The 26,621-nt window shown below is 41.7% G+C and overlaps 32 non-coding genes across 32 annotated transcripts; all 32 read left to right on the top strand.

Moving 5' to 3' along the window:
• The first annotated feature begins 568 nt into the window (after positions 1–568).
• TRNAG-UCC (transfer RNA glycine (anticodon UCC)) lies at positions 569–640 on the top strand. The gene has a single exon. It is a non-coding gene; the product is annotated as a tRNA-Gly (tRNA).
• A 165-nt stretch (positions 641–805) lies between these two features.
• On the top strand, positions 806–891 carry TRNAY-GUA (transfer RNA tyrosine (anticodon GUA)). Its single transcript is given in 2 exon segments — positions 806–842; positions 856–891. It is a non-coding gene; the product is annotated as a tRNA-Tyr (tRNA).
• A 303-nt stretch (positions 892–1,194) lies between these two features.
• Positions 1,195–1,266, top strand: TRNAE-UUC (transfer RNA glutamic acid (anticodon UUC)). Its single transcript has one exon. It is a non-coding gene; the product is annotated as a tRNA-Glu (tRNA).
• A 1,833-nt stretch (positions 1,267–3,099) lies between these two features.
• TRNAG-UCC (transfer RNA glycine (anticodon UCC)) lies at positions 3,100–3,171 on the top strand. Its single transcript has one exon. It is a non-coding gene; the product is annotated as a tRNA-Gly (tRNA).
• A 164-nt stretch (positions 3,172–3,335) lies between these two features.
• TRNAY-GUA (transfer RNA tyrosine (anticodon GUA)) lies at positions 3,336–3,421 on the top strand. Its single transcript is given in 2 exon segments — positions 3,336–3,372; positions 3,386–3,421. It is a non-coding gene; the product is annotated as a tRNA-Tyr (tRNA).
• A 303-nt stretch (positions 3,422–3,724) lies between these two features.
• TRNAE-UUC (transfer RNA glutamic acid (anticodon UUC)) lies at positions 3,725–3,796 on the top strand. Its single transcript has one exon. It is a non-coding gene; the product is annotated as a tRNA-Glu (tRNA).
• A 1,834-nt stretch (positions 3,797–5,630) lies between these two features.
• Positions 5,631–5,702, top strand: TRNAG-UCC (transfer RNA glycine (anticodon UCC)). The gene has a single exon. It is a non-coding gene; the product is annotated as a tRNA-Gly (tRNA).
• Positions 5,703–5,931: 229 nt separating this feature from the next.
• Positions 5,932–6,003, top strand: TRNAE-UUC (transfer RNA glutamic acid (anticodon UUC)). The gene has a single exon. It is a non-coding gene; the product is annotated as a tRNA-Glu (tRNA).
• Positions 6,004–7,840: 1,837 nt separating this feature from the next.
• Positions 7,841–7,912, top strand: TRNAG-UCC (transfer RNA glycine (anticodon UCC)). Its single transcript has one exon. It is a non-coding gene; the product is annotated as a tRNA-Gly (tRNA).
• Positions 7,913–8,076: 164 nt separating this feature from the next.
• Positions 8,077–8,162, top strand: TRNAY-GUA (transfer RNA tyrosine (anticodon GUA)). Its single transcript is given in 2 exon segments — positions 8,077–8,113; positions 8,127–8,162. It is a non-coding gene; the product is annotated as a tRNA-Tyr (tRNA).
• Positions 8,163–8,465: 303 nt separating this feature from the next.
• TRNAE-UUC (transfer RNA glutamic acid (anticodon UUC)) lies at positions 8,466–8,537 on the top strand. Its single transcript has one exon. It is a non-coding gene; the product is annotated as a tRNA-Glu (tRNA).
• A 1,836-nt stretch (positions 8,538–10,373) lies between these two features.
• TRNAG-UCC (transfer RNA glycine (anticodon UCC)) lies at positions 10,374–10,445 on the top strand. Its single transcript has one exon. It is a non-coding gene; the product is annotated as a tRNA-Gly (tRNA).
• Positions 10,446–10,609: 164 nt separating this feature from the next.
• TRNAY-GUA (transfer RNA tyrosine (anticodon GUA)) lies at positions 10,610–10,695 on the top strand. Its single transcript is given in 2 exon segments — positions 10,610–10,646; positions 10,660–10,695. It is a non-coding gene; the product is annotated as a tRNA-Tyr (tRNA).
• Positions 10,696–10,998: 303 nt separating this feature from the next.
• TRNAE-UUC (transfer RNA glutamic acid (anticodon UUC)) lies at positions 10,999–11,070 on the top strand. The gene has a single exon. It is a non-coding gene; the product is annotated as a tRNA-Glu (tRNA).
• Positions 11,071–13,018: 1,948 nt separating this feature from the next.
• TRNAG-UCC (transfer RNA glycine (anticodon UCC)) lies at positions 13,019–13,090 on the top strand. The gene has a single exon. It is a non-coding gene; the product is annotated as a tRNA-Gly (tRNA).
• A 165-nt stretch (positions 13,091–13,255) lies between these two features.
• On the top strand, positions 13,256–13,341 carry TRNAY-GUA (transfer RNA tyrosine (anticodon GUA)). The gene is given in 2 exon segments: positions 13,256–13,292; positions 13,306–13,341. It is a non-coding gene; the product is annotated as a tRNA-Tyr (tRNA).
• Positions 13,342–13,644: 303 nt separating this feature from the next.
• TRNAE-UUC (transfer RNA glutamic acid (anticodon UUC)) lies at positions 13,645–13,716 on the top strand. Its single transcript has one exon. It is a non-coding gene; the product is annotated as a tRNA-Glu (tRNA).
• Positions 13,717–15,552: 1,836 nt separating this feature from the next.
• On the top strand, positions 15,553–15,624 carry TRNAG-UCC (transfer RNA glycine (anticodon UCC)). The gene has a single exon. It is a non-coding gene; the product is annotated as a tRNA-Gly (tRNA).
• Positions 15,625–15,788: 164 nt separating this feature from the next.
• TRNAY-GUA (transfer RNA tyrosine (anticodon GUA)) lies at positions 15,789–15,874 on the top strand. Its single transcript is given in 2 exon segments — positions 15,789–15,825; positions 15,839–15,874. It is a non-coding gene; the product is annotated as a tRNA-Tyr (tRNA).
• A 303-nt stretch (positions 15,875–16,177) lies between these two features.
• Positions 16,178–16,249, top strand: TRNAE-UUC (transfer RNA glutamic acid (anticodon UUC)). Its single transcript has one exon. It is a non-coding gene; the product is annotated as a tRNA-Glu (tRNA).
• Positions 16,250–18,085: 1,836 nt separating this feature from the next.
• Positions 18,086–18,157, top strand: TRNAG-UCC (transfer RNA glycine (anticodon UCC)). Its single transcript has one exon. It is a non-coding gene; the product is annotated as a tRNA-Gly (tRNA).
• A 164-nt stretch (positions 18,158–18,321) lies between these two features.
• Positions 18,322–18,407, top strand: TRNAY-GUA (transfer RNA tyrosine (anticodon GUA)). The gene is given in 2 exon segments: positions 18,322–18,358; positions 18,372–18,407. It is a non-coding gene; the product is annotated as a tRNA-Tyr (tRNA).
• A 303-nt stretch (positions 18,408–18,710) lies between these two features.
• On the top strand, positions 18,711–18,782 carry TRNAE-UUC (transfer RNA glutamic acid (anticodon UUC)). Its single transcript has one exon. It is a non-coding gene; the product is annotated as a tRNA-Glu (tRNA).
• A 1,835-nt stretch (positions 18,783–20,617) lies between these two features.
• TRNAG-UCC (transfer RNA glycine (anticodon UCC)) lies at positions 20,618–20,689 on the top strand. Its single transcript has one exon. It is a non-coding gene; the product is annotated as a tRNA-Gly (tRNA).
• A 164-nt stretch (positions 20,690–20,853) lies between these two features.
• TRNAY-GUA (transfer RNA tyrosine (anticodon GUA)) lies at positions 20,854–20,939 on the top strand. The gene is given in 2 exon segments: positions 20,854–20,890; positions 20,904–20,939. It is a non-coding gene; the product is annotated as a tRNA-Tyr (tRNA).
• A 303-nt stretch (positions 20,940–21,242) lies between these two features.
• TRNAE-UUC (transfer RNA glutamic acid (anticodon UUC)) lies at positions 21,243–21,314 on the top strand. Its single transcript has one exon. It is a non-coding gene; the product is annotated as a tRNA-Glu (tRNA).
• Positions 21,315–23,148: 1,834 nt separating this feature from the next.
• On the top strand, positions 23,149–23,220 carry TRNAG-UCC (transfer RNA glycine (anticodon UCC)). Its single transcript has one exon. It is a non-coding gene; the product is annotated as a tRNA-Gly (tRNA).
• A 164-nt stretch (positions 23,221–23,384) lies between these two features.
• TRNAY-GUA (transfer RNA tyrosine (anticodon GUA)) lies at positions 23,385–23,470 on the top strand. Its single transcript is given in 2 exon segments — positions 23,385–23,421; positions 23,435–23,470. It is a non-coding gene; the product is annotated as a tRNA-Tyr (tRNA).
• A 303-nt stretch (positions 23,471–23,773) lies between these two features.
• On the top strand, positions 23,774–23,845 carry TRNAE-UUC (transfer RNA glutamic acid (anticodon UUC)). Its single transcript has one exon. It is a non-coding gene; the product is annotated as a tRNA-Glu (tRNA).
• Positions 23,846–25,678: 1,833 nt separating this feature from the next.
• TRNAG-UCC (transfer RNA glycine (anticodon UCC)) lies at positions 25,679–25,750 on the top strand. The gene has a single exon. It is a non-coding gene; the product is annotated as a tRNA-Gly (tRNA).
• Positions 25,751–25,914: 164 nt separating this feature from the next.
• TRNAY-GUA (transfer RNA tyrosine (anticodon GUA)) lies at positions 25,915–26,000 on the top strand. Its single transcript is given in 2 exon segments — positions 25,915–25,951; positions 25,965–26,000. It is a non-coding gene; the product is annotated as a tRNA-Tyr (tRNA).
• Positions 26,001–26,304: 304 nt separating this feature from the next.
• TRNAE-UUC (transfer RNA glutamic acid (anticodon UUC)) lies at positions 26,305–26,376 on the top strand. Its single transcript has one exon. It is a non-coding gene; the product is annotated as a tRNA-Glu (tRNA).
• The last annotated feature ends 245 nt before the right edge of the window (positions 26,377–26,621 follow it).

Genomic DNA, 26,621 nt, shown 5'->3' with positions numbered 1-26,621 from the left:
GAAAGAAGCCAGGCCAGAGCACAGGATCTGACCAAGGCAGAAGATGACAATTTTTAACATTTCCTGAAATTCGGCCAGATTTCTAAATGTTCTGATGAAACATTCCATATTCCACATAAAAATAAATTCTGCTAAAGGCTGCAAAATGACACAATAACATCTACATATGCAGAACTCCTAAAACCACCCATGTAGCAGATCTATCGGGCTCTGTGAAAACTGCTTCCACACTTCTTTTACCTTCGTTGTATATCAGACTGGATCTAACTCACATTATCTTAAAACTCAAGGGTCTCAAAACCCAGCCTTTCCCAGGACATCATCAGCAGGGTTCATTTTTATGAAATTAAAGAAAACGTTACGCAACCTCCATAGAGAGTGAGCATCCTCTGAGTGCTGCTGAGTCTGAGCGCCGGGATATGACATCATTTCCCACAAACAAAAAATGGCTTTGGAAAAAAACGGGAGGAAAATGTTTTTTTTTCTCATGTTTTTTTGGGGGTTTTTTTTCGTTTTTTTTTTTCCGCAGACCTTCCCACCTCTGGTTTAAAGCCTATCTCTCTGTCCGGCGTTGGTGGTATAGTGGTGAGCATAGCTGCCTTCCAAGCAGTTGACCCGGGTTCGATTCCCGGCCAACGCAGCGTTTATTTTTTTTTTTTACACATCCGAGTCTATTCAGTAAGTTTCAAGCCGTTTGCAATGTTAACCCTTCAACTTGCTGTAGCTTGTAACACAATGCATACCATGTTGGTGAGGGAGGGGCTGCTCCAGGTACAGTCAGCATGGACAGCGCACCAAATCATGACCTTCGATAGCTCAGCTGGTAGAGCGGAGGACTGTAGAAAACAATCAGACATCCTTAGGTCGCTGGTTCGATTCCGGCTCGAAGGAATGCTCTTTATTTTTGTGAGACGGGAAAAAAAATGGTAGGTTGATCCTACAGAGTGAAGAGTGGACTTTAGGTGCGAATTCCGTGGTCAGCAAAAGGACCACTTTATCTGGGAAGATCCAAAGAAACTATAACTCTGACGCATCTCACAAAGATCATTGGAACAGGAACTCATCAACTGCAGCCGCGGACTGACAGGCATTACAACTGTATTTTAAAATAAAAAGGTTCACCTCCTATAGGATCTGTGGATGCTCCGTCACATACACAATCCCATGTGGTGTGCGCAGGGGTGTAGACATGTATCCCATATGGTCTAGCGGTTAGGATTCCTGGTTTTCACCCAGGCGGCCCGGGTTCGACTCCCGGTATGGGAAGCTAGTTTTTATTGGAACCCCATGTTGCTATCAATTTGCTAGTTGGTCAAATCAAATAGCATTAATCATATTCCCCAACATCTAAAGCGCTCACCTTACCTGAATATCCACCTCAAAATACTGGGCCAGATTCCTTACCTCTTTGGGCTGGTCAAGGAACATCAGAAAGGGGAGAAATAGATAAGAGAGATTATATAAAATGCAACAGGAGGAAAGATAATGAAAATGGAGAGATTAAAGAAAAGGAGGATAGATTAAAGAAAATGGGAGAGGAAGTGACAAAAGGTAGCGTTAAAGAAAAAGGGGACAAACAGGGAGAGGTAAAGAGAAAGGGTTGGGAGATAAAGAGAACAAAGATAGATGAAGAGGAAAAGGGAGACATAATGCCAATGTCTGTCTAGGGAGATGGTCGACTATGTGCTTGATTTTATACACCTGTTAGCAATGGATGTGGCTGAAATACCTAAACTCAATAATTAGGAGGGGTGTCCACATCCTTTCATAAAGTGTATATGTTTTATATGTAATATGTATAATTTATCCCTTCAGAAAATTCTATTTATGTAAAAGAAACTGTCACTGCGGGAAAAGTGAATAACACAGGACAAACTTATGGTAAAACCTGATCATACTGCTCTTGTTCTCAGGGCAGCCCCATCACCATGAGATGGGCATAAAGGGATCAAGTATTATATCGTCTATATCTGATGATTGCTGGAGGCAGGGTGGAATTCCTGAAACTGCCAGTGCTGCTTAGTTATCCCCAGTCTGGCCACCGACAACTTACAGGTAACTATCCGTACGAATCACAAAACAGCTGTAATTATAACAACATTACATTATATGTATAGATTTGATAGCACCACAATATACTGACCAGGTATTTCATTTTATAGTTAGAGTGAGTTCTGCATCAGGTTCAAACATATCATGGAAAAATCATCTCAACATCCAAATTGCAAACAAGAAAAACAAAGGAATACACTAAAGCAACAAAGCAAAAAGTATGTGAAGCACCAGTCATTTACCTGAAAGAAAGACATCAGTAGATTGACCACCATTTTCTTGACTAGGCCAAGACCTAGGGCAACAGCACCACCTTCTGGTACAAAACTGAGGAGCAGATTGCCCTCTTTGGTGATGAAGTCATCGGTTCTGTATTTTAAATGGGAATAATGAAAAGAAGCGTTTCTACCCAGTTTCGAACAGGTGACCTTTCTCACGTCAGGAAAACGCTCTAACCGCTACGCTAAAGAAGCTTAAGTGTAGAAAGAAGCCAGGCCAGAGCACAGGATCTGACCAAGGCAGAAGATGACAATTTTTAACATTTCCTGAAATTCGGCCAGATTTCTAAATGTTCTGATGAAACATTCCATATTCCACATAAAAATAAATTCTGCTAAAGGCTGCAAAATGACACAATAACATCTACATATGCAGAACTCCTAAAACCACCCATGTAGCAGATCTATCGGGCTCTGTGAAAACTGGTTCCACACTTCTTTTACCTTCGTTGTATATCAGACTGGATCTAACTCACATTATCTTAAAACTCAAGGGTCTCAAAACCCAGCCTTTCCCAGGACATCATCAACAGGGTTCATTTTTATGAAATTAAAGAAAACGTTACGCAACCCCCATAGAGAGTGAGCATCCTCTGAGTGCTGCTGAGTCTGAGCGCCGGGATATGACATCATTTCCCACAAACAAAAAATGGCTTTGGAAAAAAACGGGAGGAAAATGTTTTTTTTTCTCATGTTTTTGGGGTTTTTTTTTCGTTTTTTTTTTCCGCAGACCTTCCCATCTCTGGTTTAAAGCCTATCTCACTGTCCAGCGTTGGTGGTATAGTGGTGAGCATAGCTGCCTTCCACGCAGTTGACCCGGGTTCGATTCCCGGCCAACGCAGCGTTTATTTTTTTTTTTACACATCCGAGTCTATTCAGTAAGTTTCAAGCCGTTTGCAATGTTAACCCTTCAACTTGCTGTAGCTTGTAACACAATGCATACCATGTTGGTGAGGGAGGGGCTGCTCCAGGTACAGTCAGCATGGACAGCGCACCAAATCATGACCTTCGATAGCTCAGCTGGTAGAGCGAAGGACTGTAGAAAACAATCAGACATCCTTAGGTCGCTGGTTCGATTCCGGCTCGAAGGAATGCTCTTTATTTTTGTGAGACGGGAAAAAAAATGGTAGGTTGATCCTACAGAGTGAAGAGTGGACTTTAGGTGCGAATTCCGTGGTCAGCAAAAGGACCACTTTATCTGGGAAGATCCAAAGAAACTATAACTCTGACGCATCTCACAAAGATCATTGGAACAGGAACTCATCAACTGCAGCCGCGGACTGACAGGCATTACAACTGTATTTTAAAATAAAAAGGTTCACCTCCTATAGGATCTGTGGATGCTCCGTCACATACACAATCCCATGTGGTGTGCGCAGGGGTGTAGACATGTATCCCATATGGTCTAGCGGTTAGGATTCCTGGTTTTCACCCAGGCGGCCCGGGTTCGACTCCCGGTATGGGAAGCTGGTTTTTATTGGAACCCCATGTTGCTATCCATTTGCTAGTTGGTCAAATCAAATAGCATTAATCATATTCCCCAACATCTAAAGCGCTCACCTTACCTGAATATCCACCTCAAAATACTGGGCCAGATTCCTTACCTCTTTGGGCTGGTCAAGGAACATCAGAAAGGGGAGAAATAGATAAGAGAGATTATATAAAATGCAACAGGAGGAAAGATAATGAAAATGGAGAGATTAAAGAAAAGGAGGATAGATTAAAGAAAATGGGAGAGGAAGTGACAAAAGGTAGCAGTAAAGAAAAAGTGGACAAACAGGGAGAGGTAAAGAGAAAGGGTTGGGAGATAAAGAGAACAAAGATAGATGAAGAGGAAAAGGGAGACATAATGCCAATGTCTGTCTAGGGAGATGGTCGACTATGTGCTTGATTTTATACACCTGTTAGCAATGGATGTGGCTGAAATACCTAAACTCAATAATTAGGAGGGCTGTCCACATCCTTTCATAAAGTGTATATGTTTTATATGTAATATGTATAATTTATCCCTTCAGAAAATTCTATTTATGTAAAAGAAACTGTCACTGCGGGAAAAGTGAATAACACAGGACAAACTTATGATAAAACCTGATCATACTGCTCTTGTTCTCAGGGCAGCCCCATCACCATGAGATGGGCATAAAGGGATCAAGTATTATACCTTCTATATCTGATGATTGCTGGAGGCAGGGTGGAATTCCTGAAACTGCCAGTGCTGCTTAGTTATCCCCAGTCTGGCCACCGACAACTTACAGGTAACTATCCGTACGAATCACAAAACAGCTGTAATTATAACAACATTACATTATATGTATAGATTTGATAGCACCACAATATACTGACCAGGTATTTCATTTTATAGTTAGAGTGAGTTCTGCATCAGGTTCAAACATATCATGGAAAAATCATCTCAACATCCAAATTGCAAACAAGAAAAACAAAGGAATACACTAAAGCAACAAAGCAAAAAGTATGTGAAGCACCAGTCATTTACCTGAAAGAAAGACATCAGTAGATTGACCACCATTTTCTTGACTAGGCCAAGACCTAGGGCAACAGCACCACCTTCTGGTACAAAACTGAGGAGCAGATTGCCCTCTTTGGTGATGAAGTCATCGGTTCTGTATGTTAAATGGGAATAATGAAATGAAGTGTCTCTACCCAGTTTCGAACCGGGGACCTTTCTCACGTGAGGCAAACGCTTTTACCGCTACGCTAAAGAAGCTTAAGTGTAGAAAGAAGCCAGGCCAGAGCACAGGATCTGACCAAGGCAGAAGATGACAATTTTTAACATTTCCTGAAATTCGGCCAGATTTCTAAATGTTCTGATGAAACATTCCATATTCCACATAAAAATAAATTCTGCTAAAGGCTGCAAAATGACACAATAACATCTACATATGCAGAACTCCTAAAACCACCCATGTAGCAGATCTATCGGGCTCTGTGAAAACTGCTTCCACACTTCTTTTACCTTCGTTGTATATCAGACTGGATCTAACTCACATTATCTTAAAACTCAAGGGTCTCAAAACCCAGCCTTTCCCAGGACATCATCAGCAGGGTTCATTTTTATGAAATTAAAGAAAACGTTACGCAACCTCCATAGAGAGTGAGCATCCTCTGAGTGCTGCTGAGTCTGAGCGCCGGGATATGACATCATTTCCCACAAACAAAAAATGGCTTTGGAAAAAAACGGGAGGAAAATGGTTTTTTTTCTCATGTTTTTTTGGGGGTTTTTTTCGTTTTTTTTTTCCGCAGACCTTCCCATCTCTGGTTTAAAGCCTACCTCTCTGTCCAGCGTTGGTGGTATAGTGGTGAGCATAGCTGCCTTCCAAGTAGTTGACCCGGGATCGATTCCCGGCCAACGCAGCGTTTTTGTTTTTTTTTTACACATCCGAGTCTATTCAGTAAGTTTCAAGCCGTATATAACTCTGACGCATCTCACAAAGATCATTGGAATAGGAACTCATCAACTGCAGCCGCGGACTGACAGGCATTACAACTGTATTTTAAAATAAAAAGGTTCACCTCCTATAGGATCCGTGGATGCTCCGTCACATACACAATCCCATGTGGTGTGCAGGGGTGCAGACATGTATCCCATATGGTCTAGCGGTTAGGATTCCTGGTTTTCACCCAGGCGGCCCGGGTTCGACTCCCGGTATGGGAAGCTAGTTTTTATTGGAACCCCATGTTGCTATCCATTTGCTAGTTGGTCAAATCAAATAGCATTAATCATATTCCCCAACATCTAAAGCGCTCACCTTACCTGAATATCCACCTCAAAATACTGGGCCAGATTCCTTACCTCTTTGGGCTGGTCAAGGAACATCAGAAAGGGGAGAAATAGATAAGAGAGATTATATAAAATGCAACAGGAGGAAAGATAATGAAAATGGAGAGATTAAAGAAAAGGAGGATAGATTAAAGAAAATGGGAGAGGAAGTGACAAAAGGTAGCGGTAAAGAAAAAGTGGACAAACAGGGAGAGGTAAAGAGAAAGGGTTGGGAGATAAAGAGAACAAAGATAGATGAAGAGGAAAAGGGAGACATAATGCCAATGTCTGTCTAGGGAGATGGTCGACTATGTGCTTGATTTTATACACCTGTTAGCAATGGATGTGGCTGAAATACCTAAACTCAATAATTAGGAGGGGTGTCCACATCCTTTCATAAAGTGTATATGTTTTATATGTAATATGTATAATTTATCCCTTCAGAAAATTCTATTTATGTAAAAGAAACTGTCACTGCGGGAAAAGTGAATAACACAGGACAAACTTATGATAAAACCTGATCATACTGCTCTTGTTCTCAGGGCAGCCCCATCACCATGAGATGGGCATAAAGGGATCAAGTATTATATCTTCTATATCTGATGATTGCTGGAGGCAGGGTGGAATTCCTGAAACTGCCAGTGCTGCTTAGTTATCCCCAGTCTGGCCACCGACAACTTACAGGTAACTATCCGTACGAATCACAAAACAGCTGTAATTATAACAACATTACATTATATGTATAGATTTGATAGCACCACAATATACTGACCAGGTATTTCATTTTATAGTTAGAGTGAGTTCTGCATCAGGTTCAAACATATCATGGAAAAATCATCTCAACATCCAAATTGCAAACAAGAAAAACAAAGGAATACACTAAAGCAACAAAGCAAAAAGTATGTGAAGCACCAGTCATTTACCTGAAAGAAAGACATCAGTAGATTGACCACCATTTTCTTGACTAGGCCAAGACCTAGGGCAACAGCACCACCTTCTGGTACAAAACTGAGGAGCAGATTGCCCTCTTTGGTGATGAAGTCATCGGTTCTGTATGTTAAATGGGAATAATGAAAAGAAGCGTTTCTACCCAGTTTCGAACCGGGGACCTTTCTCACGTGAGGCAAACGCTCTAACCGCTACGCTAAAGAAGCTTAAGTGTAGAAAGAAGCCAGGCCAGAGCACAGGATCTGACCAAGGCAGAAGATGACAATTTTTAACATTTCCTGAAATTCGGCCAGATTTCTAAATGTTCTGATGAAACATTCCATATTCCACATAAAAATAAATTCTGCTAAAGGCTGCAAAATGACACAATAACATCTACATATGCAGAACTCCTAAAACCACCCATGTAGCAGATCTATTGGGCTCTGTGAAAACTGGTTCCACACTTCTTTTACCTTCGTTGTATATCAGACTGGATCTAACTCACATTATCTTAAAACTCAAGGGTCTCAAAACCCAGCCTTTCCCAGGACATCATCAGCAGGGTTCATTTTTATGAAATTAAAGAAAACGTTACGCAACCTCCATAGAGAGTGAGCATCCTCTGAGTGCTGCTGAGTCTGAGCGCCGGGATATGACATCATTTCCCACAAACAAAAAATGGCTTTGGAAAAAAACGGGAGGAAAATGGTTTTTTTTCTCATGTTTTTTTGGGGGTTTTTTTTCGTTTTTTTTTTTTCCGCAGACCTTCCCATCTCTGGTTTAAAACCTGTCTCTCTGTCCAGCGTTGGTGGTATAGTGGTGAGCATAGCTGCCTTCCAAGCAGTTGACCCGGGTTCGATTCCCGGATAACGCAGCGTTTATTTTTTTTTTTACACATCCGAGTCTATTCAGTAAGTTTCAAGCCGTTTGCAATGTTAACCCTTCAACTTGCTGTAGCTTGTAACACAATGCATACCATGTTGGTGAGGGAGGGGCTGCTCCAGGTACAGTCAGCATGGACAGCGCACCAAATCATGACCTTCGATAGCTCAGCTGGTAGAGTGGAGGACTGTAGAAAACAATCAGACATCCTTAGGTCGCTGGTTCGATTCCGGCTCGAAGGAATGCTCTTTATTTTTGTGAGACGGGAAAAAAAATGGTAGGTTGATCCTACAGAGTGAAGAGTGGACTTTAGGTGCGAATTCCGTGGTCAGCAAAAGGACCACTTTATCTGGGAAGATCCAAAGAAACTATAACTCTGACGCATCTCACAAAGATCATTGGAACAGGAACTCATCAACTGCAGCCGCGGACTGACAGGCATTACAACTGTATTTTAAAATAAAAAGGTTCACCTCCTATAGGATCTGTGGATGCTCCGTCACATACACAATCCCATGTGGTGTGCGCAGGGGTGTAGACATGTATCCCATATGGTCTAGCGGTTAGGATTCCTGGTTTTCACCCAGGCGGCCCGGGTTCGACTCCCGGTATGGGAAGCTAGTTTTTATTGGAACCCCATGTTGCTATCCATTTGCTAGTTGGTCAAATCAAATAGCATTAATCATATTCCCCAACATCTAAAGCGCTCACCTTACCTGAATATCCACCTCAAAATACTGGGCCAGATTCCTTACCTCTTTGGGCTGGTCAAGGAACATCAGAAAGGGGAGAAATAGATAAGAGAGATTATATAAAATGCAACAGGAGGAAAGATAATGAAAATGGAGAGATTAAAGAAAAGGAGGACAGATTAAAGAAAATGGGAGAGGAAGTGACAAAAGGTAGCGGTAAAGAAAAAGTGGACAAACAGGGAGAGGTAAAGAGAAAGGGTTGGGAGATAAAGAGAACAAAGATAGATGAAGAGGAAAAGGGAGACATAATGCCAATGTCTGTCTAGGGAGATGGTCGACTATGTGCTTGATTTTATACACCTGTTAGCAATGGATGTGGCTGAAATACCTAAACTCAATAATTAGGAGGGGTGTCCACATCCTTTCATAAAGTGTATATGTTTTATATGTAATATGTATAATTTATCCCTTCAGAAAATTCTATTTATGTAAAAGAAACTGTCACTGCGGGAAAAGTGAATAACACAGGACAAACTTATGATAAAACCTGATCATACTGCTCTTGTTCTCAGGGCAGCCCCATCACCATGAGATGGGCATAAAGGGATCAAGTATTATATCTTCTATATCTGATGATTGCTGGAGGCAGGGTGGAATTCCTGAAACTGCCAGTGCTGCTTAGTTATCCCCAGTCTGGCCACCGACAACTTACAGGTAACTATCCGTACGAATCACAAAACAGCTGTAATTATAACAACATTACATTATATGTATAGATTTGATAGCACCACAATATACTGACCAGGTATTTCATTTTATAGTTAGAGTGAGTTCTGCATCAGGTTCAAACATATCATGGAAAAATCATCTCAACATCCAAATTGCAAACAAGAAAAACAAAGGAATACACTAAAGCAACAAAGCAAAAAGTATGTGAAGCACCAGTCATTTACCTGAAAGAAAGACATCAGTAGATTGACCACCATTTTCTTGACTAGGCCAAGACCTAGGGCAACAGCACCACCTTCTGGTACAAAACTGAGGAGCAGATTGCCCTCTTTGGTGATGAAGTCATCGGTTCTGTATGTTAAATGGGAATAATGAAAAGAAGCGTTTCTACCCAGTTTCGAACCGGGGACCTTTCTCACGTGAGGCAAACGCTCTAACCGCTACGCTAAAGAAGCTTAAGTGTAGAAAGAAGCCAGGCCAGAGCACAGGATCTGACCAAGGCAGAAGATGACAATTTTTAACATTTCCTGAAATTCGGCCAGATTTCTAAATGTTCTGATGAAACATTCCATATTCCACATAAAAATAAATTCTGCTAAAGGCTGCAAAATGACACAATAACATCTACATATGCAGAACTCCTAAAACCACCCATGTAGCAGATCTATCGGGCTCTGTGAAAACTGGTTCCACACTTCTTTTACCTTCGTTGTATATCAGACTGGATCTAACTCACATTATCTTAAAACTCAAGGGTCTCAAAACCCAGCCTTTCCCAGGACATCATCAGCAGGGTTCATTTTTATGAAATTAAAGAAAACGTTACGCAACCTCCATAGAGAGTGAGCATCCTCTGAGTGCTGCTGAGTCTGAGCGCCGGGATATGACATCATTTCCCACAAACAAAAAATGGCTTTGGAAAAAAACGGGAGGAAAATGGTTTTTTTTCTCATGTTTTTTGGGGGGTTTTTTTTTGTTTTTTTTTTTCCGCAGACCTTCCCATCTCTGGTTTAAAGCCTATCTCTCTGTCCAGCGTTGGTGGTATAGTGGTGAGCATAGCTGCCTTCCAAGCAGTTGACCCGGGTTCGATTCCCGGCCAATGCAGCGTTTTTTTTTTTTTTTACACATCCGAGTCTATTCAGTAAGTTTCAAGCCGTTTGCAATGTTAACCCTTCAACTTGCTGTAGCTTGTAACACAATGCATACCATGTTGGTGAGGGAGGGGCTGCTCCAGGTACAGTCAGCATGGACAGCGCACCAAATCATGACCTTCGATAGCTCAGCTGGTAGAGCGGAGGACTGTAGAAAACAATCAGACATCCTTAGGTCGCTGGTTCGATTCCGGCTCGAAGGAATGCTCTTTATTTTTGTGAGACGGGAAAAAAAATGGTAGGTTGATCCTACAGAGTGAAGAGTGGACTTTAGGTGCGAATTCCGTGGTCAGCAAAAGGACCACTTTATCTGGGAAGATCCAAAGAAACTATAACTCTGACGCATCTCACAAAGATCATTGGAACAGGAACTCATCAACTGCAGCCGCGGACTGACAGGCATTACAACTGTATTTTAAAATAAAAAGGTTCACCTCCTATAGGATCTGTGGATGCTCCGTCACATACACAATCCCATGTGGTGTGCGCAGGGGTGTAGACATGTATCCCATATGGTCTAGCGGTTAGGATTCCTGGTTTTCACCCAGGCGGCCCGGGTTCGACTCCCGGTATGGGAAGCTGGTTTTTATTGGAACCCCATGTTGCTATCCATTTGCTAGTTGGTCAAATCAAATAGCATTAATCATATTCCCCAACATCTAAAGCGCTCACCTTACCTGAATATCCACCTCAAAATACTGGGCCAGATTCCTTACCTCTTTGGGCTGGTCAAGGAACATCAGAAAGGGGAGAAATAGATAAGAGAGATTATATAAAATGCAACAGGAGGAAAGATAATGAAAATGGAGAGATTAAAGAAAAGGAGGATAGATTAAAGAAAATGGGAGAGGAAGTGACAAAAGGTAGCGGTAAAGAAAAAGTGGACAAACAGGGAGAGGTAAAGAGAAAGGGTTGGGAGATAAAGAGAACAAAGATAGATGAAGAGGAAAAGGGAGACATAATGCCAATGTCTGTCTAGGGAGATGGTCGACTATGTGCTTGATTTTATACACCTGTTAGCAATGGATGTGGCTGAAATACCTAAACTCAATAATTAGGAGGGGTGTCCACATCCTTTCATAAAGTGTATATGTTTTATATGTAATATGTATAATTTATCCCTTCAGAAAATTCTATTTATGTAAAAGAAACTGTCACTGCGGGAAAAGTGAATTACACAGGACAAACTTATGATAAAACCTGATCATACTGCTCTTGATCACCATGAGATGGGCATAAAGGGATTAAGTATTATATCTTCTATATCTGATGATTGCTGGAGGCAGGGTGGAATTCCTGAAACTGCCAGTGCTGCTTAGTTATCCCCAGTCTGGCCACCGACAACTTACAGGTAACTATCCGTACGAATCACAAAACAGCTGTAATTATAACAACATTACATTATATGTATAGATTTGATAGCACCACAATATACTGACCAGGTATTTCATTTTATAGTTAGAGTGAGTTCTGCATCAGGTTCAAACATATCATGGAAAAATCATCTCAACATCCAAATTGCAAACAAGAAAAACAAAGGAATACACTAAAGCAACAAAGCAAAAAGTATGTGAAGCACCAGTCATTTACCTGAAAGAAAGACATCAGTAGATTGACCACCATTTTCTTGACTAGGCCAAGACCTAGGGCAACAGCACCACCTTCTGGTACAAAACTGAGGAGCAGATTGCCCTCTTTGGTGATGAAGTCATCGGTTCTGTATGTTAAATGGGAATAATGAAAAGAAGCGTTTCTACCCAGTTTCGAACCGGGGACCTTTCTCACGTGAGGAAAACGCTCTAACCGCTACGCTAAAGAAGCTTAAGTGTAGAAAGAAGCAAGGCCAGAGCACAGGATCTGACCAAGGAAGAAGAAGCGTTTCTACCCAGTTTCGAACCGGGGACCTTTCTCACGTGAGGCAAACGCTCTAACCGCTACGCTAAAGAAGCTTAAGTGAAGAAAGAAGCCAGGCCAGAGCACAGGATCTGACCAAGGCAGAAGATGACAATTTTTAACATTTCCTGAAATTCGGCCAGATTTCTAAATGTTCTGATGAAACATTCCATATTCCACATAAAAATAAATTCTGCTAAAGGCTGCAAAATGACACAATAACATCTACATATGCAGAACTCCTAAAACCACCCATGTAGCAGATCTATCGGGCTCTGTGAAAACTGGTTCCACAATTCTTTTACCTTCGTTGTATATCAGACTGGATCTAACTCACATTATCTTAAAACTCAAGGGTCTCAAAACCCAGCCTTTCCCAGGACATCATCAGCAGGGTTCATTTTTATGAAATTAAAGAAAACGTTACGCAACCTCCATAGAGAGTGAGCATCCTCTGAGTGCTGCTGAGTCTGAGCGCCGGGATATGACATCATTTCCCACAAACAAAAAATGGCTTTGGAAAAAAACGGGAGGAAAATGGTTTTTTTTCTCATGTTTTTTTGGGGGTTTTTTTTCGTTTTTTTTTTTCCACAGACCTTCCCATCTCTGGTTTAAAGCCTATCTCTCTGTCCAGCGTTGGTGGTATAGTGGTGAGCATAGCTGTCTTCCAAGCAGTTGACCCGGGTTCGATTCCTGGCCAACGCAGCGTTTATTTTTTTTTTTTACACATCCGAGTCTATTCAGTAAGTTTCAAGCCGTTTGCAATGTTAACCCTTCAACTTGCTGTAGCTTGTAACACAATGCATACCATGTTGGTGAGGGAGGGGCTGCTCCAGGTACAGTCAGCATGGACAGCGCACCAAATCATGACCTTCGATAGCTCAGCTGGTAGAGTGGAGGACTGTAGAAAACAATCAGACATCCTTAGGTCGCTGGTTCGATTCCGGCTCGAAGGAATGCTCTTTATTTTTGTGAGACGGGAAAAAAAATGGTAGGTTGATCCCACAGAGTGAAGAGTGGACTTTAGGTACGAATTCCGTGGTCAGCAAAAGGACCACTTTATCTGGGAAGATCCAAAGAAACTATAACTCTGACGCATCTCACAAAGATCATTGGAACAGGAACTCATCAACTGCAGCCGCGGACTGACAGGCATTACAACTGTATTTTAAAATAAAAAGGTTCACCTCCTATAGGATCTGTGGATGCTCCGTCACATACACAATCCCATGTGGTGTGCGCAGGGGTGTAGACATGTATCCCATATGGTCTAGCGGTTAGGATTCCTGGTTTTCACCCAGGCGGCCCGGGTTCGACTCCCGGTATGGGAAGCTAGTTTTTATTGGAACCCCATGTTGCTATCCATTTGCTAGTTGGTCAAATCAAATAGCATTAATCATATTCCCCAACATCTAAAGCGCTCACCTTACCTGAATATCCACCTCAAAATACTGGGCCAGATTCCTTACCTCTTTGGGCTGGTCAAGGAACATCAGAAAGGGGAGAAATAGATAAGAGAGATTATATAAAATGCAACAGGAGGAAAGATAATGAAAATGGAGAGATTAAAGAAAAGGAGGATAGATTAAAGAAAATGGGAGAGGAAGTGACAAAAGGTAGCAGTAAAGAAAAAGTGGACAAACAGGGAGAGGTAAAGAGAAAGGGTTGGGAGATAAAGAGAACAAAGATAGATGAAGAGGAAAAGGGAGACATAATGCCAATGTCTGTCTAGGGAGATGGTCGACTATGTGCTTGATTTTATACACCTGTTAGCAATGGATGTGGCTGAAATACCTAAACTCAATAATTAGGAGGGGTGTCCACATCCTTTCATAAAGTGTATATGTTTTATATGTAATATGTATAATTTATCCCTTCAGAAAATTCTATTTATGTAAAAGAAACTGTCACTGCGGGAAAAGTGAATAACACAGGACAAACTTATGATAAAACCTGATCATACTGCTCTTGTTCTCAGGGCAGCCCCATCACCATGAGATGGGCATAAAGGGATCAAGTATTATATCTTCTATATCTGATGATTGCTGGAGGCAGGGTGGAATTCCTGAAACTGCCAGTGCTGCTTAGTTATCCCCAGTCTGGCCACCGACAACTTACAGGTAACTATCCGTACGAATCACAAAACAGCTGTAATTATAACAACATTACATTATATGTATAGATTTGATAGCACCACAATATACTGACCAGGTATTTCATTTTATAGTTAGAGTGAGTTCTGCATCAGGTTCAAACATATCATGGAAAAATCATCTCAACATCCAAATTGCAAACAAGAAAAACAAAGGAATACACTAAAGCAACAAAGCAAAAAGTATGTGAAGCACCAGTCATTTACCTGAAAGAAAGACATCAGTAGATTGACCACCATTTTCTTGACTAGGCCAAGACCTAGGGCAACAGCACCACCTTCTGGTACAAAACTGAGGAGCAGATTGCCCTCTTTGGTGATGAAGTCATCGGTTCTGTATGTTAAATGGGAATAATGAAAAGAAGCGTTTCTACCCAGTTTCGAACCGGGGACCTTTCTCACGTGAGGCAAACGCTCTAACCGCTACGCTAAAAAAGCTTAAGTGTAGAAAGAAGCCAGGCCAGAGCACAGGATCTGACCAAGGCAGAAGATGACAATTTTTAACATTTCCTGAAACTCGGCCAGATTTCTAAATGTTCTGATGAAACATTCCATATTCCACATAAAAATAAATTCTGCTAAAGGCTGCAAAATGACACAATAACATCTACATATGCAGAACTCCTAAAACCACCCATGTAGCAGATCTATCGGGCTCTGTGAAAACTGGTTCCACACTTCTTTTACCTTCGTTGTATATCAGACTGGATCTAACTCACATTATCTTAAAACTCAAGGGTCTCAAAACCCAGCCTTTCCCAGGACATCATCAGCAGGGTTCATTTTTATGAAATTAAAGAAAACGTTACGCAACCTCCATAGAGAGTGAGCATCCTCTGAGTGCTGCTGAGTCTGAGCGCCGGGATATGACATCATTTCCCACAAACAAAAAATGGCTTTGGAAAAAAACGGGAGGAAAATGGTTTTTTTTCTCATGTTTTTTTGGGGGTTTTTTTTCGTTTTTTTTTTTCCGCAGACCTTCCCATCTCTGGTTTAAAGCCTATCTCTCTGTCCAGCGTTGGTGGTATAGTGGTGAGCATAGCTGCCTTCCAAGCAGTTGACCCGGGTTCGATTCCCGGCCAACGCAGCGTTTATTTTTTTTTTTACACATCCGAGTCTATTCAGTAAGTTTCAAGCCGTTTGCAATGTTAACCCTTCAACTTGCTGTAGCTTGTAACACAATGCATACCATGTTGGTGAGGGAGGGGCTGCTCCAGGTACAGTCAGCATGGACAGCGCACCAAATCATGACCTTCGATAGCTCAGCTGGTAGAGCGGAGGACTGTAAAAAACAATCAGACATCCTTAGGTCGCTGGTTCGATTCCGGCTCGAAGGAATGCTCTTTATTTTTGTGAGACGGGAAAAAAAATGGTAGGTTGATCCTACAGAGTGAAGAGTGGACTTTAGGTGCGAATTCCGTGGTCAGCAAAAGGACCACTTTATCTGGGAAGATCCAAAGAAACTATAACTCTGACGCATCTCACAAAGATCATTGGAACAGGAACTCATCAACTGCAGCCGCGGACTGACAGGCATTACAACTGTATTTTAAAATAAAAAGGTTCACCTCCTATAGGATCTGTGGATGCTCCGTCACATACACAATCCCATGTGGTGTGCGCAGGGGTGTAGACATGTATCCCATATGGTCTAGCGGTTAGGATTCCTGGTCTTCACCCAGGCGGCCCGGGTTCGACTCCCGGTATGGGAAGCCAGTTTTTATTGGAACCCCATGTTGCTATCCATTTGCTAGTTGGTCAAATCAAATAGCATTAATCATATTCCCCAACATCTAAAGCGCTCACCTTACCTGAATATCCACCTCAAAATACTGGGCCAGATTCCTTACCTCTTTGGGCTGGTCAAGGAACATCAGAAAGGGGAGAAATAGATAAGAGAGATTATATAAAATGCAACAGGAGGAAAGATAATGAAAATGGAGAGATTAAAGAAAAGGAGGATAGATTAAAGAAAATGGGAGAGGAAGTGACAAAAGGTAGCGGTAAAGAAAAAGTGGACAAACAGGGAGAGGTAAAGAGAAAGGGTTGGGAGATAAAGAGAACAAAGATAGATGAAGAGGAAAAGGGAGACATAATGCCAATGTCTGTCTAGGGAGATGGTCGACTATGTGCTTGATTTTATACACCTGTTAGCAATGGATGTGGCTGAAATACCTAAACTCAATAATTAGGAGGGGTGTCCACATCCTTTCATAAAGTGTATATGTTTTATATGTAATATGTATAATTTATCCCTTCAGAAAATTCTATTTATGTAAAAGAAACTGTCACTGCGGGAAAAGTGAATAACACAGGACAAACTTATGATAAAACCTGATCATACTGCTCTTGTTCTCAGGGCAGCCCCATCACCATGAGATGGGCATAAAGGGATCAAGTATTATATCTTCTATATCTGATGATTGCTGGAGGCAGGGTGGAATTCCTGAAACTGCCAGTGCTGCTTAGTTATCCCCAGTCTGGCCACCGACAACTTACAGGTAACTATCCGTACGAATCACAAAACAGCTGTAATTATAACAACATTACATTATATGTATAGATTTGATAGCACCACAATATACTGACCAGGTATTTCATTTTATAGTTAGAGTGAGTTCTGCATCAGGTTCAAACATATCATGGAAAAATCATCTCAACATCCAAATTGCAAACAAGAAAAACAAAGGAATACACTAAAGCAACAAAGCAAAAAGTATGTGAAGCACCAGTCATTTACCTGAAAGAAAGACATCAGTAGATTGACCACCATTTTCTTGACTAGGCCAAGACCTAGGGCAACAGCACCACCTTCTGGTACAAAACTGAGGAGCAGATTGCCCTCTTTGGTGATGAAGTCATCGGTTCTGTATGTTAAATGGGAATAATGAAAAGAAGCGTTTCTACCCAGTTTCGAACCGGGGACCTTTCTCACGTGAGGCAAACGCTCTAACCGCTACGCTAAAGAAGCTTAAGTGTAGAAAGAAGCCAGGCCAGAGCACAGGATCTGACCAAGGCAGAAGATGACAATTTTTAACATTTCCTGAAATTCGGCCAGATTTCTAAATGTTCTGATGAAACATTCCATATTCCACATAAAAATAAATTCTGCTAAAGGCTGCAAAATGACACAATAACATCTACATATGCAGAACTCCTAAAACCACCCATGTAGCAGATCTATCGGGCTCTGTGAAAACTGGTTCCACACTTCTTTTACCTTCGTTGTATATCAGACTGGATCTAACTCACATTATCTTAAAACTCAAGGGTCTCAAAACCCAGCCTTTCCCAGGACATCATCAGCAGGGTTCATTTTTATGAAATTAAAGAAAACGTTACGCAACCTCCATAGAGAGTGAGCATCCTCTGAGTGCTGCTGAGTCTGAGCGCCGGGATATGACATCATTTCCCACAAACAAAAAATGGCTTTGGAAAAAAACGGGAGGAAAATGGTTTTTTTTCTCATGTTTTTTTGGGGTTTTTTTTTCGTTTTTTTTTTTCCGCAGACCTTCCCATCTCTGGTTTAAAGGCTATCTCTCTGTCCAGCGTTGGTGGTATAGTGGTGAGCATAGCTGCTTTCCAAGCAGTTGACCCGGGTTCGATTCCCGGCCAACGCAGCGTTTATTTTTTTTTTTACACATCCGAGTCTATTCAGTAAGTTTCAAGCCGTTTGCAATGTTAACCCTTCAACTTGCTGTAGCTTGTAACACAATGCATACCATGTTGGTGAGGGAGGGGCTGCTCCAGGTACAGTCAGCATGGACAGCGCACCAAATCATGACCTTCGATAGCTCAGCTGGTAGAGCGGAGGACTGTAGAAAACAATCAGACATCCTTAGGTCGCTGGTTCGATTCCGGCTCGAAGGAATGCTCTTTATTTTTGTGAGACGGGAAAAAAAATGGTAGGTTGATCCTACAGAGTGAAGAGTGGACTTTAGGTGCGAATTCCGTGGTCAGCAAAAGGACCACTTTATCTGGGAAGATCCAAAGAAACTATAACTCTGACGCATCTCACAAAGATCATTGGAACAGGAACTCATCAACTGCAGCCGCGGACTGACAGGCATTACAACTGTATTTTAAAATAAAAAGGTTCACCTCCTATAGGATCTGTGGATGCTCCGTCACATACACAATCCCATGTGGTGTGCGCAGGGGTGTAGACATGTATCCCATATGGTCTAGCGGTTAGGATTCCTGGTCTTCACCCAGGCGGCCCGGGTTCGACTCCCGGTATGGGAAGCCAGTTTTTATTGGAACCCCATGTTGCTATCCATTTGCTAGTTGGTCAAATCAAATAGCATTAATCATATTCCCCAACATCTAAAGCGCTCACCTTACCTGAATATCCACCTCAAAATACTGGGCCAGATTCCTTACCTCTTTGGGCTGGTCAAGGAACATCAGAAAGGGGAGAAATAGATAAGAGAGATTATATAAAATGCAACAGGAGGAAAGATAATGAAAATGGAGAGATTAAAGAAAAGGAGGATAGATTAAAGAAAATGGGAGAGGAAGTGACAAAAGGTAGCGGTAAAGAAAAAGTGGACAAACAGGGAGAGGTAAAGAGAAAGGGTTGGGAGATAAAGAGAACAAAGATAGATGAAGAGGAAAAGGGAGACATAATGCCAATGTCTGTCTAGGGAGATGGTCGACTATGTGCTTGATTTTATACACCTGTTAGCAATGGATGTGGCTGAAATACCTAAACTCAATAATTAGGAGGGGTGTCCACATCCTTTCATAAAGTGTATATGTTTTATATGTAATATGTATAATTTATCCCTTCAGAAAATTCTATTTATGTAAAAGAAACTGTCACTGCGGGAAAAGTGAATAACACAGGACAAACTTATGATAAAACCTGATCATACTGCTCTTGTTCTCAGGGCAGCCCCATCACCATGAGATGGGCATAAAGGGATCAAGTATTATATCTTCTATATCTGATGATTGCTGGAGGCAGGGTGGAATTCCTGAAACTGCCAGTGCTGCTTAGTTATCCCCAGTCTGGCCACCGACAACTTACAGGTAACTATCCGTACGAATCACAAAACAGCTGTAATTATAACAACATTACATTATATGTATAGATTTGATAGCACCACAATATACTGACCAGGTATTTCATTTTATAGTTAGAGTGAGTTCTGCATCAGGTTCAAACATATCATGGAAAAATCATCTCAACATCCAAATTGCAAACAAGAAAAACAAAGGAATACACTAAAGCAACAAAGCAAAAAGTATGTGAAGCACCAGTCATTTACCTGAAAGAAAGACATCAGTAGATTGACCACCATTTTCTTGACTAGGCCAAGACCTAGGGCAACAGCACCACCTTCTGGTACAAAACTGAGGAGCAGATTGCCCTCTTTGGTGATGAAGTCATCGGTTCTGTATGTTAAATGGGAATAATGAAAAGAAGCGTTTCTACCCAGTTTCGAACCGGGGACCTTTCTCACGTGAGGCAAACGCTCTAACCGCTACGCTAAAGAAGCTTAAGTGTAGAAAGAAGCCAGGCCAGAGCACAGGATCTGACCAAGGCAGAAGATGACAATTTTTAACATTTCCTGAAATTCGGCCAGATTTCTAAATGTTCTGATGAAACATTCCATATTCCACATAAAAATAAATTCTGCTAAAGGCTGCAAAATGACACAATAACATCTACATATGCAGAACTCCTAAAACCACCCATGTAGCAGATCTATCGGGCTCTGTGAAAACTGGTTCCACACTTCTTTTACCTTCGTTGTATATCAGACTGGATCTAACTCACATTATCTTAAAACTCAAGGGTCTCAAAACCCAGCCTTTCCCAGGACATCATCAGCAGGGTTCATTTTTATGAAATTAAAGAAAACGTTACGCAACCTCCATAGAGAGTGAGCATCCTCTGAGTGCTGCTGAGTCTGAGCGCCGGGATATGACATCATTTACCACAAACAAAAAATGGCTTTGGAAAAAAACGGGAGGAAAATGGTTTTTTTTCTCATGTTTTTTTGGGGGTTTTTTTCGTTTTTTTTTTTCCGCAGACCTTCCCATCTCTGGTTTAAAGGCTATCTCTCTGTCCAGCGTTGGTGGTATAGTGGTGAGCATAGCTGCTTTCCAAGCAGTTGACCCGGGTTCGATTCCCGGCCAACGCAGCGTTTATTTTTTTTTTTACACATCCGAGTCTATTCAGTAAGTTTCAAGCCGTTTGCAATGTTAACCCTTCAACTTGCTGTAGCTTGTAACACAATGCATACCATGTTGGTGAGGGAGGGGCTGCTCCAGGTACAGTCAGCATGGACAGCGCACCAAATCATGACCTTCGATAGCTCAGCTGGTAGAGCGGAGGACTGTAGAAAACAATCAGACATCCTTAGGTCGCTGGTTCGATTCCGGCTCGAAGGAATGCTCTTTATTTTTGTGAGACGGGAAAAAAAATGGTAGGTTGATCCTACAGAGTGAAGAGTGGACTTTAGGTGCGAATTCCGTGGTCAGCAAAAGGACCACTTTATCTGGGAAGATCCAAAGAAACTATAACTCTGACGCATCTCACAAAGATCATTGGAACAGGAACTCATCAACTGCAGCCGCGGACTGACAGGCATTACAACTGTATTTTAAAATAAAAAGGTTCACCTCCTATAGGATCTGTGGATGCTCCGTCACATACACAATCCCATGTGGTGTGCGCAGGGGTGTAGACATGTATCCCATATGGTCTAGCGGTTAGGATTCCTGGTTTTCACCCAGGCGGCCCGGGTTCGACTCCCGGTATGGGAAGCTAGTTTTTATTGGAACCCCATGTTGCTATCCATTTGCTAGTTGGTCAAATCAAATAGCATTAATCATATTCCCCAACATCTAAAGCGCTCACCTTACCTGAATATCCACCTCAAAATACTGGGCCAGATTCCTTACCTCTTTGGGCTGGTCAAGGAACATCAGAAAGGGGAGAAATAGATAAGAGAGATTATATAAAATGCAACAGGAGGAAAGATAATGAAAATGGAGAGATTAAAGAAAAGGAGGATAGATTAAAGAAAATGGGAGAGGAAGTGACAAAAGGTAGCGGTAAAGAAAAAGTGGACAAACAGGGAGAGGTAAAGAGAAAGGGTTGGGAGATAAAGAGAACAAAGATAGATGAAGAGGAAAAGGGAGACATAATGCCAATGTCTGTCTAGGGAGATGGTCGACTATGTGCTTGATTTTATACACCTGTTAGCAATGGATGTGGCTGAAATACCTAAACTCAATAATTAGGAGGGGTGTCCACATCCTTTCATAAAGTGTATATGTTTTATATGTAATATGTATAATTTATCCCTTCAGAAAATTCTATTTTTGTAAAAGAAACTGTCACTGCGGGAAAAGTGAATAACACAGGACAAACTTATGATAAAACCTGATCATACTGCTCTTGTTCTCAGGGCAGCCCCATCACCATGAGATGGGCATAAAGGGATCAAGTATTATATCTTCTATATCTGATGATTGCTGGAGGCAGGGTGGAATTCCTGAAACTGCCAGTGCTGCTTAGTTATCCCCAGTCTGGCCACCGACAACTTACAGGTAACTATCCGTACGAATCACAAAACAGCTGTAATTATAACAACATTACATTATATGTATAGATTTGATAGCACCACAATATACTGACCAGGTATTTCATTTTATAGTTAGAGTGAGTTCTGCATCAGGTTCAAACATATCATGGAAAAATCATCTCAACATCCAAATTGCAAACAAGAAAAACAAAGGAATACACTAAAGCAACAAAGCAAAAAGTATGTGAAGCACCAGTCATTTACCTGAAAGAAAGACATCAGTAGATTGACCACCATTTTCTTGACTAGGCCAAGACCTAGGGCAACAGCACCACCTTCTGGTACAAAACTGAGGAGCAGATTGCCCTCTTTGGTGATGAAGTCATCGGTTCTGTATGTTAAATGGGAATAATGAAAAGAAACGTTTCTACCCAGTTTCGAACCGGGGACCTTTCTCACGTGAGGCAAACGCTCTAACCGCTACGCTAAAGAAGCTTAAGTGTAGAAAGAAGCCAGGCCAGAGCACAGGATCTGACCAAGGCAGAAGATGACAATTTTTAACATTTCCTGAAATTCGGCCAGATTTCTAAATGTTCTGATGAAACATTCCATATTCCACATAAAAATAAATTCTGCTAAAGGCTGCAAAATGACACAATAACATCTACATATGCAGAACTCCTAAAACCACCCATGTAGCAGATCTATCGGGCTCTGTGAAAACTGGTTCCACACTTCTTTTACCTTCGTTGTATATCAGACTGGATCTAACTCACATTATCCGAAAACTCAAGGGTCTCAAAACCCAGCCTTTCCCAGGACATCATCAGCAGGGTTCATTTTTATGAAATTAAAGAAAACGTTACGCAACCTCCATAGAGAGTGAGCATCCTCTGAGTGCTGCTGAGTCTGAGCGCCGGGATATGACATCATTTCCCACAAACAAAAAATGGCTTTGGAAAAAAGCGGGAGGAAAATGGTTTTTTTTCTCATGTTTTTTTGGGGTTTTTTTTTCGTTTTTTTTTCCGCAGACCTTCCCATCTCTGGTTTAAAGCCTATCTCTTTGTCCAGCGTTGGTGGTATAGTGGTGAGCATAGCTGCCTTCCAAGCAGTTGACCTGGGTTCGATTCCCGGCCAACGCAGCGTTTATTTTTTTTTTTACACATCCGAGTCTATTCAGTAAGTTTCAAGCCGTTTGCAATGTTAACCCTTCAACTTGCTGTAACTTGTAACACAATGCATACCATGTTGGTGAGGGAGGGGCTGCTCCAGGTACAGTCAGCATGGACAGCGCACCAAATCATGACCTTCGATAGCTCAGCTGGTAGAGCGGAGGACTGTAAAAAACAATCAGACATCCTTAGGTCGCTGGTTCGATTCCGGCTCGAAGGTATGCCCTTTGTTTTTGTGAGACGGGAAAAAAAATGGTAGGTTGATCCTACGGAGTGAAGAGTGGACTTTAGGTGCGAATTCCGTGGTCAGCAAAAGGACCACTTTATCTGGGAAGATCCAAAGAAACTATAACTCTGACGCATCTCACAAAGATCATTGGAACAGGAACTCATCAACTGCAGCCGCGGACTGACAGGCATTACAACTGTATTTTAAAATAAAAAGGTTCACCTCCTATAGGATCTGTGGATGCTCCGTCACATACACAATCCCAAGTGGTGTGCGCAGGGGTGTAGACATGTATCCCATATGGTCTAGCGGTTAGGATTCCTGGTTTTCACCCAGGCGGCCTGGGTTCGACTCCCGGTATGGGAAGCTAGTTTTTATTGGAACCCCATGTTGCTATCCATTTGCTAGTTGGTCAAATCAAATAGCATTAATCATATTCCCCAACATCTAAAGCGCTCACCTTACCTGAATATCCACCTCAAAATACTGGGCCAGATTCCTTACCTCTTTGGGCTGGTCAAGGAACATCAGAAAGGGGAGAAATAGATAAGAGAGATTATATAAAATGCAACAGGAGGAAAGATAATGAAAATGGAGAGATTAAAGAAAAGGAGGATAGATTAAAGAAAATGGGAGAGGAAGTGACAAAAGGTAGCGGTAAAGAAAAAGTGGACAAACAGGGAGAGGTAAAGAGAAAGGGTTGGGAGATAAAGAGAACAAAGATAGATGAAGAGGAAAAGGGAGACATAATGCCAATGTCTGTCTAGGGAGATGGTCGACTATGTGCTTGATTTTATACACCTGTTAGCAATGGATGTGGCTGAAATACCTAAACTCAATAATTAGGAGGGGTGTCCACATCCTTTCATAAAGTGTATATGTTTTATATGTAATATGTATAATTTATCCCTTCAGAAAATTCTATTTATGTAAAAGAAACTGTCACTGCGGGAAAAGTGAATAACACAGGACAAACTTATGATAAAACCTGATCATACTGCTCTTGTTCTCAGGGCAGCCCCATCACCATGAGATGGGCATAAAGGGATCAAGTATTATATCTTCTATATCTGATGATTGCTGGAGGCAGGGTGGAATTCCTGAAACTGCCAGTGCTGCTTAGTTATCCCCAGTCTGGCCACCGACAACTTACAGGTAACTATCCGTACGAATCACAAAACAGCTGTAATTATAACAACATTACATTATATGTATAGATTTGATAGCACCACAATATACTGACCAGGTATTTCATGTTATAGTTAGAGTGAGTTCTGCATCAGGTTCAAACATATCATGGAAAAATCATCTCAACATCCAAATTGCAAACAAGAAAAACAAAGGAATACACTAAAGCAACAAAGCAAAAAGTATGTGAAGCACCAGTCATTTACCTGAAAGAAAGACATCAGTAGATTGACCACCATTTTCTTGACTAGGCCAAGACCTAGGGCAACAGCACCACCTTCTGGTACAAAACTGAGGAGCAGATTGCCCTCTTTGGTGATGAAGTCATCGGTTCTGTATGTTAAATGGGAATAATGAAAAGAAGCGTTTCTACCCAGTTTCGAACCGGGGACCTTTCTCACGTGAGGCAAACGCTCTAACCGCTACGCTAAAGAAGCTTAAGTGTAGAAAGAAGCCAGGCCAGAGCACAGGATCTGACCAAGGCAGAAGATGACAATTTTTAACATTTCCTGAAATTCGGCCAGATTTCTAAATGTTCTGATGAAACATTCCATATTCCACATAAAAATAAATTCTGCTAAAGGCTGCAAAATGACACAATAACATCTACATATGCAGAACTCCTAAAACCACCCATGTAGCAGATCTATCGGGCTCTGTGAAAACTGGTTCCACACTTCTTTTACCTTCGTTGTATATCAGACTGGATCTAACTCACATTATCTTAAAACTCAAGGGTCTCAAAACCCAGCCTTTCCCAGGACATCATCAGCAGGGTTCATTTTTATGAAATTAAAGAAAACGTTACGCAACCTCCATAGAGAGTGAGCATCCTCTGAGTGCTGCTGAGTCTGAGCGCCGGGATATGACATCATTTCCCACAAACAAAAAATGGCTTTGGAAAAAAACGGGAGGAAAATGGTTTTTTTTCTCATGTTTTTTTGGGGGTTTTTTTCGTTTTTTTTTCCGCAGACCTTCCCATCTCTGGTTTAAAGCCTATCTCTCTGTCCAGCGTTGGTGGTATAGTGGTGAGCATAGCTGCCTTCCAAGCAGTTGACCCGGGTTCGATTCCCGGCCAACGCAGCGTTTATTTTTTTTTTTACACATCCGAGTCTATTCAGTAAGTTTCAAGCCGTTTGCAATGTTAACCCTTCAACTTGCTGTAGCTTGTAACACAATGCATACCATGTTGGTGAGGGAGGGGCTGCTCCAGGTACAGTCAGCATGGACAGCGCACCAAATCATGACCTTCGATAGCTCAGCTGGTAGAGCGGAGGACTGTAGAAAACAATCAGACATCCTTAGGTTGCTGGTTCGATTCCGGCTCGAAGGAATGCTCTTTATTTTTGTGAGACGGGGAAAAAAAATGGTAGGTTGATCCTACAGAGTGAAGAGTGGACTTTAGGTGCGAATTCCGTGGTCAGCAAAAGGACCACTTTATCTGGGAAGATCCAAAGAAACTATAACTCTGACGCATCTCACAAAGATCATTGGAACAGGAACTCATCAACTGCAGCCGCGGACTGACAGGCATTACAACTGTATTTTAAAATAAAAAGGTTCACCTCCTATAGGATCTGTGGATGCTCCGTCACATACACAATCCCATGTGGTGTGCGCAGGGGTGTAGACATGTATCCCATATGGTCTAGCGGTTAGGATTCCTGGTTTTCACCCAGGCGGCCCGGGTTCGACTCCCGGTATGGGAAGCTAGTTTTTATTGGAACCCCATGTTGCTATCCATTTGCTAGTTGGTCAAATCAAATAGCATTAATCATATTCCCCAACATCTAAAGCGCTCACCTTACCTGAATATCCACCTCAAAATACTGGGCCAGATTCCTTACCTCTTTGGGCTGGTCAAGGAACATCAGAAAGGGGAGAAATAGATAAGAGAGATTATATAAAATGCAACAGGAGGAAAGATAATGAAAATGGAGAGATTAAAGAAAAG

The sequence above is a fragment of the Spea bombifrons genome, chromosome 3 (assembly GCF_027358695.1).
Source record: "Spea bombifrons isolate aSpeBom1 chromosome 3, aSpeBom1.2.pri, whole genome shotgun sequence".
NCBI lineage: Eukaryota > Metazoa > Chordata > Amphibia > Anura > Pelobatidae > Spea > Spea bombifrons.
The sequence above is the reverse complement of the archived record's forward strand: the minus strand, read 5'-3'. Positions and strand labels throughout refer to the sequence as shown.